Source organism: Elephantulus edwardii, unplaced genomic scaffold (genome assembly GCF_000299155.1).
Source record: "Elephantulus edwardii isolate Elephantulus edwardi_28Jun2011 unplaced genomic scaffold, EleEdw1.0 scaffold00353, whole genome shotgun sequence".
Lineage (NCBI taxonomy): Eukaryota > Metazoa > Chordata > Mammalia > Macroscelidea > Macroscelididae > Elephantulus > Elephantulus edwardii.
Genome location: NW_006400103.1, coordinates 1,153,891 through 1,164,662, shown reverse-complemented (window position 1 = coordinate 1,164,662; position 10,772 = coordinate 1,153,891). Strand labels below are relative to the sequence as shown.

General features: G+C 40.5%; 1 pseudogene; it reads right to left on the bottom strand.

Annotated features, from left to right (window-relative positions):
• Positions 1-9,846: 9,846 nt before the first annotated feature.
• On the bottom strand, positions 9,847-10,294 carry LOC102858472 (annotated as a pseudogene).
• Positions 10,295-10,772: the final 478 nt, after the last annotated feature.

Genomic DNA, 10,772 nt, shown 5'->3' with positions numbered 1-10,772 from the left:
GATAGATAGATAGATAGATAGATAGATAGATGATAGATAGCAACAAGACCAGAAAAAAAACCAAGAGTAGCAATGTTAATCTCTAGACTTTGGGACAAAAGACATCATAAAGGAAGAGAAAGGACATTATATAATGCTTAAAGGGTCAATTAGATAAGAGGATATAGCTAGAATAAATATCTACGCACCAAATGACAGAGGTTCAATATACATAAAGGAAATGTTAACAAATTGAAAAAAAGAAATAGACAACCCCATGATAGTAGTGTTGTTGTTGTTGTTATGTGCCGTCGAGTCGTTTCCGACTCATAGCGACCCTATGCACAACAGCCCTAAACCCTGCTCTGTCCTGCACCAAACGCACCGCCTCTGACACACCCATCCCGATTACCCCAGTCACCGAATCAATCCATCTCATAGAGGGTCTTCCCCTCCTGCGCTGTCCCTCCACCCTCCCAAGCATGATGTCCCTCTCCAAAGACCCATCCCTTCTGGCAACATGTCCAAAGTATGTCAGACGAAGCCCCAGAATCCTTGCCTCCAAGGAGTAGCTTGGTTTAATCCTCTCCAAGATAAATCTGTTTGTAGAAAACTCAAAAACACAACTGTCAAGGAAAGATAGAATGGTCAGGAAAAAAGTTAACAAAGATGCTGAAGGATTAAACTATATACTCAGCCAATTAAATCTCATCATTAGGCTAAGTTACCCTTACAAATCTCAGTATACATTCTTCAGAAGAGATCAGATTTTAGAGATCATATTTTTCTTAAGGGAGCAGTTTAAAGCAATATGTAAACATAAAAAGGGAACAAAGAAGCAAAAATTAATGACCTAACTTAACAACTCCATCAAATAGAAAAACAACGACAATCTAACCCCATAGCCTCATAGAAGAGTGGAAATTATAAGGACAAGGGCTAAAATCAGTGAGACAGAAAACAGAAAAACAATTGAAACCATCAATATGACCTGATTTTTATAAAGGAGCTAGCTGATTTTTATAAAGGGCTAATAAAATTGACAAATCTTTGGCAAACTTAACAGAAGGGGGAGAGAAAGACACAAATAATTAAATTAAGAAATTATAGAAAGGATAGCACAATAGAACTAAATTAAATTAAACTTGTAATATCAGAATGTATGAACAGCTATGTTCTGATAAATTTGTAAACCTAGAGAAAATGGACAAATTCCTTTAAACTCATGCTCTATCCAGATTAATATGGACAGATGTAGAATACATGAATAGACCCATCACAAAAGAAGAAATTGAGCAGGTCATAAAAAGATTGCCCCACAAAAAAAGTTTTGGCTCAGATGACTTCATTGCTAAATTCTACCAAACTTTCAGAGAAGATCTGTCAGCAATAATCTATTATTTCAAAAAGTAGAAAAAGAGGGAACACTCCCAGAGTCATTCTGTGATGCCAATAGACACATAAAAAAGTGCTCAAAATCACTGGGAACAAGAGAGATGCAAATAAAAACCACAATGAGATATCATATCACCCCAGTTATTGAAGGTGGGTGGAGAAAAGGTGGCAAGAAAAGGGGAAGGATCTGGGTGAAAAGACAAGGTAATGATGGGCAGGGTCCAATGATGATTGATTTTATGAAACATGGTGCATGAGAATGATTGTATGAAACACAGTGTAAATGAAGAAGAGTGTGTAACGCAATGTATACTGAACTTTGTAAGAAGTTGTTGTTGTTGTTAAGTGCCGTCGCATTGTAGGCAACTCATAGAGAGCCCGTGAACAAAAGACCTGAACACTTGTATAACTTTCTTCCTTTCTCCAGGTTCATAGGGTTTCTGGAGTCAAGTTATTTTGGAAGTGGATGTCACTCTTGCTTCCAAGCTTGTTTTAATCGGGGAGTTCCACCAAATACTGTCCACCATGGGTAGCCATTCTCACATTTGACACATCAGTGTCACAGCGTTCAGCTTCACAGCAACCAAGAGTTACCTCTGTACAGAAAGTGGACAGACCAGGGTTATCTGACCTAGAAGACTGTTTGACCAAAAACAATTAAAAACAGGCCTGAGGGCTGCAGATTTAAATCATCGACCTTTGGCTTGGTAGCATCACTTTCTGTCCGCTAGGCCAACTGATCTCTCTCTATGCTTTTGTTGTTAAGTGCCATTGAGTCATAGGCAATTCATAGCAACCCTATGAATGAAAGACCTGGACATTTATATAACTTTCTTCCTTTCTCCAGGTTCATAGGGTTTCTGGAGGCAAGCTTTTTCGGAAGTGGATGCCACTCCTGCTTCCAAGCTTGTTTTAATCAGGGAACTCCACCAAACACTGTCCCCAATGGGTAGCCATTCTCACATGAGTGTCAAAGTAAACCAATTTAAAAAAAAATCCATAATGAAGGCTGCAGTCTTTGACCCTCTGCAGCAAATACCTTAGGTCCTCCTCAGTTTCAGGCAAGCAAGATTGTATCATCTGCATAATGCAGGGTGTTGATCAGTTATCCTCCAATTCTGATGCCACATTCCTCCTCATAGAGCCCAGTCTTCCAGGTGATCTGTTCTGCATATAATTGAAAAGATATGGAGATAAGACACATCCCTGGCATACATCTTTCCTTATCTTGAACCGTGCAGTGTTCCCTTGCTCTATTCTAACGACTGCCTCCTGGTCCAAGTATAAGTTTCATATGAGCACAATCAAATATTCTGGGATTCCCATTCTTCTCAAGCTTAGCCATAATTTTTTTTATGATTCACACAGTCAAATGCCTTAGCATAGTCAAAGAAACACAGACATTCCTCTAGTACTTTACTTCACTTTCAGCAAAGATCCATCTAATATTGGCTATATGCCCCTAGTACCATGGTCTCTTCTAAACCTAGCCTGCATATTTAGCAGTTGTTGTTCCTGTCATTTTTGGATAATCTTCAGCAAGATCTTGTTTGCCTGTGGTACTAATGATATTTATTGTTTGATAAATTTCACACACTCTGCATCATCCTTTTTTTTTCTTTTGGAATGGGAATAAATATGGATCTCCTCCAGTCAGTTGACCAGGTAATTGTCCTCCAGATTTCTTGGCACAACCTGGTAAGCACATCCAGGACAGAATCTGTTTGTTGAAGTATATTCATTTCTATCAATTCCTGGGGCTTTGATTTTTGCCAATTCCTTCAGAGCAGCTTGAACTTCCTCCTTCACCACCGTAGGCTCTTGATTATGCGTTGTTTCATTAAATTCTACTGTATCAGTCAATTCTTTTTGGGTTTTTGGGTTTTGTTTTTTTCTTGTTGTATACCATCAAGTCAGATCTGGCCGACACAGAAGGAGATTGCCCCTCCTTCTCCAGCGGAGCATCTGGTGGATTCAAAGTGCACGCCTCAAGATTGCAGCACAGTTTCTTGCCATTAGGCCACTAGAGCTCCCTCAGTCAATTATTGTTGGTACAGGAACTCTGTGTACTCCTTCCATCTTCTTTTGATGCTTCCTGGGTAGTTCAAAATTCTACCCACTGCATCCTTAAGTATCGCAACTTGAGGCTTCAGTTTGTTCTTCAGTTCCTTCAGTTTAAGAAACGGCGAGCGAGTGCTCACTTTGGCAGCACATATACTAAAATTGGTAAGATACTGAGAAGATTGGCATGGCCTCTGTGCAAGGATGACACACAAATTTGTGAAGTGTTTCCATATTTAAAAAGAAAAAAAGAAACACCAAGCAAGTTCGGCTCTTTTGATTTTTCTGATTCCAGCTCTTTGCACATTTCGCTATAATACTTTATTTTGTCTTCCTCGCTGCCCTTTGAAATCTGCTCAGCTCCTTAACTTTTCTTGATTTCTTCCCTTTGCTTTGGCTTCTCAGTACTTTAGTGCAATATTCAGAGTCTCTTCCCATATAGATCTTTTTCTTTATCTTTGTCTTTGTCTTCCTTTATCTTTGTAATACCTTTTGCATTCTTTATGAATAATATTTTTTATATCCACTCACATTTCATCTAGTCTTCACTCATTAGTGTTCAAGGCCAAGGTCAAACTTTGGTTCTTGTGGATTTGATTTTATATCTTTAGCTTCAGTTTGAACTTGCATATGAGTAGTTGATTATCTTTTCCACATCTGACCTAGTTTCATCAATCAACATCTGACCTAGTTTTCACAGCTGATATTGAACTTCTCCAATGAATTTTCCACAAATATAATCAATCTGATCCCTGTGTAGGCCATCAGGTAAGGTCCATGTTGCCATTTGTGTTACTTGTAAAAATTATTTTTCCAATGATTATATAGTCATTGATTGTATAGAATTCTATCATTCCGTCTCTAGCTTAATTTCTGTCATCAAATCCATGTTTCTCGACTTCAAATCCTTCTTCAATGTTTCCAACTTTTGTATTTCAGTCACCCATCATTACTAATGCACCTTGTTTGCATGTTCCCATTGATTTGCAATTGCAACAGTTGGTAGAAGTCATCTTCTTTCTCTTCTTTACCTCTGGTTGTTAGTGCATAAATTTGAATGACAGGGGCATTAACAGGTCTTCCATGTATGTGTATGTATATTATCCTATCACTTGTAAAATTGTATTTCAAAATGGATCTAAAAATGGTCTTTATAACTATGAATGTGAGTGACTTCATTTTTCCTCACCTTTTCATTTTCAGCATAGTAGATCATACGATTTCTGACTCAAAATTTTCCCAATGCCTAGTATGTCAATATTTATGAATTCCAAATCTTCCTTTAAACCCTTCAATTTTTCTACATTGCTACCTCTCATATCCCCCATTCCAATCGCTCGTGTCTATTTGCAACTGTTGCTCCTTCTTTGTGATTCTTGGGAATGATTGGTCATTCTGAAGGCTCAGCCTCTGGTGCCATATCTGCTAGTCTAATCTAAGTGTACTCTAATGTACATAGAGTTTTCAAAGGACTATTATTTCAGAAGTGGATGGTGAATCCTTCTCCCTAGTCTCTCTTAATTTGGGTGCCCAAACGAACAAATGATAGCATGCAGGTAGCAGATCAGGTGTTGGTCCAGGACCTTTGGTGTTTGTGTTGTGTTCCCTGGCACACCCAGCCCTGCCAGCATCCAGCTCTCTTCCCTCTCCTTGACCCTTCAGAACCTCCAATCCCCTGCTCCCAGCAAGCTCTAGTTTGATGGCTCACACCCCACCAAATCTGTCCTGCCATTTCTTCGCCACCCCCTTGTCATATTGGTGTTCCTGGTGCAGGGGCAGCAGTTGCCATACAGTGGGGTGGTATCCGCATGGCAGGGCAGTCCGTGGAAAAGTTTAACAGAACAGCAAGCAATAAATGTTGGAGAGGGTGTGGAGATATTAGGACTCTCATACATTGTTGTTTGTTTGTAAAATAGTACAACCATTCTGGAAGGAAATTGGCATTTTCTCAAAAAGCTGAACATATAAACTCCATATGGCCCAGCTATTTCACTCTAGGAATATATCTCAAGGAAATTAGAACTGAAACACAAACAGAAATGTGTACACCAATGTTCATGGCAGCATTAGTCACAGTCACAAGAACATGGAAATAGCCTAAATGTCTAACCACAATAGAATGGATTGAGAAATTGTGTTATATTCACACAATGGAATACTACACAGCACTAAGGAGCAACGATTTTTGAAAATACTACATAACTTGGGAAAGAATACAGAACATTATGCTGAATGAACATAAGGACAAATACTGCATAAGACCATTAATATAAATATAGTTTGAGTTCCAAGGATGGAGGGAATGGGAGTAGAGGGGTGAAGAGTGGGCAGGGGGTAAAACAGGGTCTCACAATTGGTGGGTGGAGGGAGGGGTGAAGAAAATGGTAAAGATCTGGTGGGGACCTGAAAAAAAGGAGTAACACTGGACATGGTTCAATGATGATTAATTTTATAAAAGACAATTATGGGAATGCTTATATGAAACACAATGTATGATTCACAATGTGTATGAATTTTGTATGCAAACTAATATAAAATAAAAAGTTTTATAAAACAAACTTTATTCCCTTATAAAGTGGGGAGGGGAGAGAAAGAAAGATGTTGACCGTAGTTGACTAATTCAGCAAAGTAGTAGAATACAGTATCAACAAATAAGAAAAACAATACCAATTACAATAGGCAACCATGTGTAACCATCTTGTTGTTGTTGTGTACCATAGAATCAGAACTGATGTATAGCTGACCCTCTGGAGGGTTTTCAGAGACAATTAATTACATAGGAGAAGACTGCTTATCCTTCTCCCTCAGAGCAGCTGGTGGCTTCAAACTGCATGCCTTCAGAACTGCAGCATAGCTTCTTGCCACTAGGTCCCAAAACTCCCTTTGTAACCAGGATACACTAACAATAATGGGTGACTGGAATGCAAAAGTTGGCAACAGGAAGAAGGATGTGTATTCAGAAAACACAGGCTTGGTGACAGAAATGAAGCTGGAGATTAATTTATAGAATTGTGTACAGTCAATGATTTATTCATTGCAAATACCTTTTATAAGAAACATAAACATGGACCTCACCTGATAGTCTGCACAGGAATCATATTAACTTCATCTGTGGAAAGAATTGTTGGAGAAACTCATTATCAGCTGTGAAAACTAGGCCAGGTACTGATTGTGGGACAGACCATGAACTTTTCATAAGCAAGTTCAAACTGAAGCTTAAGAATTGGCCACATTAATGTCACAGAGCTTCTTTACAGCATATTTAATTTGGTGCTTGTTGGCCTTGACAGAAACAATGAACACAAGTGTGTTGTTATCTTCTATTTTCTTTATGGCTGACTAGGTGGTCAGTGGAAACTTGATGATGGCCTAATAGTCAAACTTGTTTCTCCTGGGGCACTCTTCCAAGAGTATTTAAGCGGCCTTCAGAGTCTCAGCATCTTAGATTGCCAGCAGGTGGCGATGTGTGGATGTTCTGTTTTGGTTTTTTGTGGCTGTGGATGCCCTTCAGAACAGCTTTCTTGGCTTTTGCTTTGGTTTCCGTTTTGGGAGAGGTAGGACCTCAATCTTCATTTTCAGCACCATATTCATAGAAAGGCTGTTCAACTCTTATTTTGGCATTTCCCCACTCTGTTTTGGTGTCTTTTTCTAGTGCAATTTCGGGGTCTTTTCTGACATTCATTTTGGTTTTTTCTTTCTTTGTGTTTGTAATAGTCTTTTGCCTTTTTGTTGGATAAGATCTTTGATGCCACCCCACAACCCATTTGTATGCTGAACAAATTATATGAGAAACCAGACTTTGATGAATAAGGTAACATCAGGATCAGAGGAAGATTCATCAACAACCTGTGTTATGTAGATGACACAACCTTGCTTGCTGACAGTGAGGAAGACTTGAAGCACTTGCTGCAGAAGATTAAAGACTACAGCCTTCAATATGGATTACAACTCAATGCCAAGAACTCGAAAGTTCTCACCACTGGGACAACAGACATCATCAATATCAAGGACAGATTAAAGTTGACAATTATTTAATCTTACTTGGATTCACAATCAAGACACTTGGAAAAAAAATCGAAAGATAAGCAGCATTGATAAAATCTGCTATTAGGAACCTTTTCAAATTATTGATGAGTAAGGACACCAGTTTAAAGACTAAGGCTTACCTGATTCAAACTATGGTCTTTTCAATTATTTGCTATGCATCTGAAAGTTTGATGACAAAGGAAAAAGAATCTGTGCCTTTGAGATATGGTGCTGAGAAAAGTACTAACTATCCTATGGACTGCCAGAAGAACAAAACAAGTCTGTCTTGGAGAAAGTGCTACTAGTGTACGCTTTGGAAGCAAGGAGGGTGAAGCTTCATCTCACATACTTTGGACACCTTTCTGCAGATGAGGCATCTGTAAAGATTTACAGCCTTGGAAACTCTAAAAGCATCTCTATTATAGAGTTTCTACAAAGGGAGTTCTGGTGGCTTAGTCGTAAGTAGTTCTGTCAACTCAAAATTATGCATCTTGAATATACCAACAGTTCCCTGGGAGAAAGGTGGACAATCTCCTCCCATGCAGTTGCAGTTTGCTATTTCTTGCTTTTTTTCTTTTTACATTAATTCATTATTGCACATTTTTCTCCCTGCCCACTCCTCCTCCCAGTTGTTTTTTTCTCTTTGAAAAGTAAATAAGACAAAAACCAAACTTCATTATTATACAATCCCGTCCCCCATGTACTCCCCCATAAAACTCTCATTCTCGACTCTTGTCATGAAAATAATACCTAATCATATATTCCTTTCAAACAGTTCTCACCCTCATCTGTTTCAATGCAGTATACATTATTTAAACTCTCTTTTCTTACATTTCCCCTAAGCCCAATGTCAGTCCCATTTTACAACAGTGGCATTATGCAGTGTTTGTGCCTTTGTGACAGATATTTCACTCGGCATAATATCCCCCAGGGTCACCCATTTTATATATTTCATAAATTCCTTGTTTTTCAATGCAGCAGAGTATTCCATTGTGTGAATATACTAGAGCTTCTCTTTCGTTTGTTGATGGGCACTTGGGTTGTTTCCAACTCTTTGCTATTGTGAACAAAGCCGCAATGAACATGAGTGTGCATGTATCTGCTTGGGTGGCAGTTATGGTTTCTTTAGAGTATATTCCCAGTACTACAATTGCTGGGTCAAATGGTATTCCAACTTTTTGAGAAAGTGCCACACTGCCTTCCATAGTGGTTGCACCATTTCACACTCCCACCAACAGTGAATAAGGGTTCCAATTTCTCCACAACCTCACCAGCATTTGCTGTTTGCTGTTCTGTTAAATTTTGCTGTTCTTACTAGGGTGAGATGATATCTCACAGTTGTTTTGATTTGAATCTCTCTTAGAGCTAGGAATTTTGAACATTTCTTCATGTGTTTATTCACCATCTGAATGTCTTCTTGAAGTGTCTGTTCATATCCTGTGCCCATTTTTCAATTGGGTTGTTTACCTTTATCTTTTTGTGGTGCTCGAGTATCCTATAAGTTCTAGATATAATTCCCTTATCAGATACATCATCACCAAATATTTTTTCCCCAGACTGTGGCCTCCCTTTTTAACCTGTTGGAGAAGTTTTTGCATGTGCATAGGGATTTTATTCTTAGAAGGTCCCATTCATTTATTTTATGCTCTTCTGGTTGTAGATTTTTCAGGATGCTTGGAAGGCTGTTAATGCTGTGGATTAGGGCTTCTAAAGTTCTTCCAAGCTTTTCTCTAATGAAGTTTATAGTCCTTGGTTTTAGTTCTAGGTTCTTTTTTTTCTTTTTAATTTTTTAAATTATTAATTTCAATGAAAATTTACAGAGACCTTTGATTTCCATTCATTCATTTTTGCACTTTTCTCCCCTCCCAGCCCTCCCCGCTAGTACTCTACCCTCTTGGAAAAGTAAAACTTCCATTTATTCACTATCCCTCCCCTCAGGTCCACTTCACTATGCACCCGTCCCTCTGGACTCTTGTCATGACAAAAATACCTAATAATTTTCCCTTTTAAACAGTTTTCTCCCACATCTGTTTCAATGCAGTAGACATTATTGGACTCATCTTTCTCAGTCTCCTCCCAAGCCCGAGGTTGCACCATTTTACACTCCCACCCACAGTGAATAAGGGTTCCAGTTTCTCCACAACCTCGCCAGCATTTGTTGCTTGCTGGTTCTGTCAAATTTTGCAGTTCTGACTGGGGTGAGATGATATCTCATAGTTGTTTTGACTGGGTTCGGTTTTTGTTTTGTTTTGTTTTTCCGTGTAGGGAGATGTTTACTGCGAGGAGAGAGGGAGATCTGGGCTAACTGACCAGAGCAGATGTGGGGGCAAATGGGGGCGAGGAAATCAAAGACTCTGATGTCCTTCTCTGGAGGGAGGAGGGTTCTCAGCAGAGATGGATCCCTGGCTTGGAGGGGAGGGGCAGCAGCACAGGACGCTGCACCTGAAGGCGTGACGGTGGCCGAGCCGGTGACCGCGCCCCGCTCAGGCGGGTGCGCAAGGCAAAGCTGCGGCCGCTGGGCTGGGTCCCTGGGCTGGGTTCCGGCGGTCGGCTCAGCTCCACCTCCACCACGTGCATGTCCGGGAGGCTGCCATCCGCCACCAGCACCCCGACGACGCGGTCCAAGCCCAGGCTGGGGGCGGCCAGGGCTGCGGCCGCCATGGCGTTGGAGTTACGGGGGGGGGGGCCATGGGCACAGACCCTCGTGGAGCACCGTGCGGGGTCCGGTCCTGGAGGCCGCAGCCAGGGGCCCCTCAAGGCGGAAGCCGTCGGGGTGCGTGGCCATGGTGACTCGGAGGCTCTGCAGGGAGAAGGGGGGAAGGGGAGGGAGCATGGGTTCGTTTTTTTAAAGAGCTTTAATAGGAAAGGATCTCTGGTGTCTTTAGCGGGAAAGAGTTGCTCTGAGTTGCGCTGCTGACGCAAAGAAAGGTACAGGGTTCGCCTCCACCCGCTGTGGTGCACAGCTCGGCCATCTGTGCACCTTAAAGTTAGTTCTAGGTTCTTGATCCACTTTGAGTTGATTTTTGTGTCCGGAGTGAGGTGTGGATCTTGTTTGAGTTTTCAACAGATAGTTTTCCAGTTTTGCCAACACCATTTGTTAAAAAGGCTGTCGTTTCCCCACTTAACTGATTTCATGTCCTTATAAAAAAAAATCAGTTGTCCATAGGTACATGGGCTAGTTTCTTGGTTCTCAATTCTATTCCATTGATCTATGTGTCTGTCATTGTACCAGTACCAAGCTGTACTGACCACCATGACAGTGTAGTAGGATATGAAATCAGGGAGGGAGATACCTCCTAACCTGTTTCTCT